Source organism: Charadrius vociferus, unplaced genomic scaffold (assembly GCF_000708025.1).
Source record: "Charadrius vociferus isolate BGI_N301 unplaced genomic scaffold, ASM70802v2 scaffold163, whole genome shotgun sequence".
In the NCBI taxonomy this organism is placed as follows: Eukaryota; Metazoa; Chordata; class Aves; order Charadriiformes; family Charadriidae; genus Charadrius; species Charadrius vociferus.
The window spans coordinates 6,235,049-6,239,233 of record NW_009648332.1 but is presented as its reverse complement, the minus strand read 5'-3'; the positions used below and the strand labels follow the sequence as shown (position 1 = coordinate 6,239,233).

General features: G+C 50.6%; 1 protein-coding gene across 1 annotated transcript in view; it reads right to left on the bottom strand.

Annotated features, from left to right (window-relative positions):
- The window catches only part of LOC104286096 (fatty-acid amide hydrolase 1-like), a 12,379-nt gene extending 9,780 nt beyond the window's left edge, over positions 1 to 2,599 (bottom strand). Inside the window, exon 1 of the mRNA XM_009884647.1 lies at positions 2,576 to 2,599. The gene's annotated coding sequence lies outside the window, so the exon portion shown is untranslated. The remainder of the gene's footprint in view (positions 1 to 2,575) is intronic.
- Positions 2,600 to 4,185: the final 1,586 nt, after the last annotated feature.

Genomic DNA, 4,185 nt, shown 5'->3' with positions numbered 1-4,185 from the left:
CTGCCGGTCGGGTCCAAGGGCAAAGCCGCTCAGCCGATGGGGAGGTGGGGAAGAAGGAGGCAAAACCCGGGGAGGATTCGCGGGCGGGAGAGGAGGTTGGAGTGGAGCTGGTTGGGTAAGGATTTAACCAGTTTGCGGCTTTGCGAGCGGCAGCGCGGGTAAGGGTGGGGTGGGGGGAGGAGATTTGGGAGCAGGAAAAGCTCCGGGATGAAAACTCACCCCCTCCCCTGTGCTGGGTGGTCTCTCTCTCACTGATAAGGTTTATTTATTTTTGGTTTGTTTTTTTTGGTTGGTTTTTTTTTTTTTTTTTTTTTTTTGCCGTTCCCCAAGCGAGACTTTGATCTCTCTGTAATTTTCAGCCTCTCTGGGGGATAGTCTTGGCTAAAAGCATCAAAGCAGCAGGGCGGGAGTCTCAAAGATAACCGGGCTCCTTTGCATTTCTGTAAGCCGAGCAGCTGTGTGGGAAAAAACCCCCCACCCAAATAATAAATGCCCCAGCCCGTGCCCAGCACTGAGTCCACTTAATCACAGGCAGAGCATGGGTGTGCCTGTACATTTTTTTAAGTGCTGCGGCTTCCAACAGCAGAAATCTGGCATCCCTGCTCAGGCAGGGGAATGCTCGCTGGGGCTTTGTACTTAGTTTTGAGGGAAGCTCCCCAACTAATTTCTTCATCACCTGCCCCACGTGGAGTCTATCCTGAAAAAAAAAAAACAAAAACAAACCTTCACCGCTTGCAAAAGTTCACGAGCAAATATTTCAAGCTATCTAGTTTAGATGCTGCCCATGGGGCTGTGGAAAACCTGTTGGGAAGGATTTAGGATGTCTTCTCCCTCCCCCTTGCCACCCAGCAGCATGAGCTGTGCCTAAGCCACCCTGGCAGATGCTGAGCTAGAAAATGCCATGGAGGGTCACGTACCCCTAGACCTGATTTTCCTGATGTTATTGCTCAGGCTACTGGTTTTACATCAGGCCATCAGGGCTACCCTGGTGGCACCCGAGCAGCTTGTACTCAGAAATGCAGCGTTCTGTGTACAGCGTCCTGGGACTGTCTTTGCTGAAGGATGTTGAAGCTTTGGAAATATTCAGCCTTCACCGAACTCGTGGCTTACAGCTTCTTGCTCTGTATTTGAGGATGAGCAGCTCCTTGTTATCTGGGTCGGTTATTACATGCAAGGAGGAAATCACATGCAAGAACGGCCTTTTTCCCCACTCTGAGGGTTGGGTTTTTTTCTTCTTCCCCCCCTTTCGGACTGTGGGGCTCAGAGAACTATACAGTAATGCGAGCTTCCAAGGGCACTGCAGTCCCTTGTGCCCAGACTACTTGGAGCACAAGAAACTGGGAGGGGAGCAGGGTTGGTGGGGGTGCCAGGAGGGTGGGATCAGCTCAGGGTTCATGAAAGCAGATGCTGTAATCTCTATCTCCTCCTTTCTTCTTTCTCATGCTGGAGGCTCCACACTCTCCTCAGCTGCACTAATCTCATCCCGCGGCAGCACAATGCCAAAATAAGGCTGTTTCCCTGCGGGCAGTAAAACCAGGTGCACCTGAAGTCTTTTAACAAGAGATCAAGAAAGGTGGTGAACTTTGGAGAAACAGAAGTTGAAAACTAGTTCCGGTGGAAGAGAAAATGACTTCTTCAACCCTCTTCCCCCTCGTTAGAACCCTGCTTAAAATCTCTCATGCAGGAACAATTTTCAACTTCTGCAGTTCAGCTCGTCAAAGGGAAGAAAACAAAGTATGAGCATTATGCCTGGAGCACTTGTGCTTCCAGGAGCTGCTGCCAGAGACCCCCTTTCTCCCCTCTCCCAGGCAGGTGTATGGGGGTGGATAAATGGGGTTGAAGCATCAGGTAGGACAGTGGCAGGGCTTGGGTCTCTGCTGGGGCCGGCCGGCTCCAGGTGGTTAACCCAGAGCATGGGAAACCCCAAAATGCAGCAGGTGTCTGCTGTGAGCCAGCTTCCAGCAGAGGTGGGATAGGGCAGAAGACAGGGGGGCTCTGGCATAGGCAGGTGGTGGCTGGGGACACCCTAGCCAGGAAGATGGTCCTAGGACTGCCTAAGAGAAGTAAAATGGGTCTGGCCCCGCTGCCCATGGGCTGAAGTGGGGCCCAACTGCTGGTTTATGAGGTGAGTGATGCCCTGATGTCCCTTTGGGACACCTGCCTGTCCTTGCCAGATGAGTAAGTGGTGATTTTCTGCTGTTAACATCCATAGGGTGGCTCATATGCTGCAGCAAAGGGAGCCTGAATCTTGGGGTGCTGCAAATGAGGATGGATCCTCACCTCCTGCACCTCCTGGCAGGGCTGGAGCCTGTGGCTACGGGAGGGTTAAAGGATCAGCTAGATCTGTGGAGGCTTCCTTCCCCATTGCCTACACCCCTCTGTGTGCCCACAGAGCTGCGGCTGTGTGTGTACCACCACACCCCAGAGATGCTGTAAGGCTGTGGTTACCAAAGGAGGGGTAGAAAAGTGTCAGCTTCTTCCAACCTTGACGCATCATATGTGATCAGCTGAATCAGCTTGGGCTGAAGGACCAGCTAGCCCTCCCCATTCATCTGACACCAAGAGCGTGGCAAACACGCAGCAATGTTTTCCTTAATGCTTTCTCCTGGCGTCTGGAGAGCTGTGGCTTCTCAAGCCAGAGGTTAGGTTGCAGTGACTAATAACTGTGTGCTCATACGGATATTTCTGGTGTGAAGCAATGCGATTCTGGCACTCGCAGTGTCCTGCAGGGGGGAGACGCGCGGTTCATCCACGTGCTACAGGGAAGCGACTTCTGTTTGCCACCCTCAGCTGATTTCATTTGCTGTCCCTTATTTCAGAAGAGGCAATAAGCAAATATTTGCTGTTCACCTGGGGATTTATACACATCCGTTCTTCCATTTCACCCTACTGCTTTTAGACTGTTTCCCAATAGTTAACAACCTGCTCCTGCCACCAGCTGCATCACCCTCTCCCAAGGTGTGGCCCTCCAGAAGAAGATCCAAGCTTTGTATTCAGCAGCAAGCGGTCCTTCTTGCTTCATTTCTCCTCTCCTTGCAGGTTCCTGGCTCTTGAGTGGGATTTGGCAATGTGATCTGCAAGAAGGTGAAGCAGCTCCTCTCGGAGCTGGAGTTTAGCCCCTGCTCTGTCCCCATCCTGGTGTGCAGCTCCACAGCAGCCCTTGTGCTGCTCACCTGGGCTGTGAAGGAGCTGATGAAGAGAGAGTTTGTCCACGCTAAGCACTGTGTAGAAACTCTGGAGGAGGTTGTCCAGCAGCTCAGGCAAGGGGTGGTGTCACGTGGGAGTGATTCCTTTTGGCCCTGCAATAAAAAGGCATGTTTCAGCCAAGTTGTTTACTTGGTGACACCTTTCTTTTTCCCTTTGTAGTCACCTCTGCCTGTAGAAGGTGCTTGTTCTCCTCGCTCATTGTGCTCCAGGGCTCTGCTGGTGCTCTTTTTGGTCCTCATGCACGTGGCAGCTATTGTGTGGTAGCTTGATGGAGAGCAAGGAAAAGTTGAAGAGGTCACAGCAGTGGAGTCCTCAGAACGGGCAGGACCCTTTGGGAAATCCCTAAGATTGCTGAAAACACCTTAAGCAAACAGTGCACCTTGCAGGCACTGGGATCAGGCTCTGAAAACCCCCTCTCTATACAAAGGGGAGTGCGGGGACTCATTTCGAGGAGTGCCTGTGTTACAGCAACCTAAGTTCAAACAGCTTTGCGTTTCATGTGAACATTAAAAAAAAAGGAGGGGAAAAAAAAAAAAAAGAGAGAAAGAAAATTTAAGTGGCTAAAATTACTCCTGTAGTTGTTTTACACAGCTGAATGAAGATAATTGTATTGGCAATTGTGAGTGATTACAGTATTATCTGCCATCAAAAAAGTTATTTTTTTGAATGCTAAAGGAATTAATGATACATAAAACTGTGCTTAGATTGAGTGCATTCATCAGCAGAAATGCCTCGTGCTGGCACTGCTGCACTGTAATTACTCCAGCCGCTCAGAGAAAGAGAGCAGGAGATAGGGGAGTAGTGTGCATATACTGCCAAAGATTTACATACATTTACACGATGAGCAGCCCTGGTGCTGAGGGAAGGGGAGGAGCAGAGCCAGGCAGCAAAGTTGGTGGTGGTGGTGGACAAGTTTGGCCCTTCTTTTTCTTTATTGTGCATTACAGAGTGAAGAACAGGGGGTGCTCTCTGTGTTCA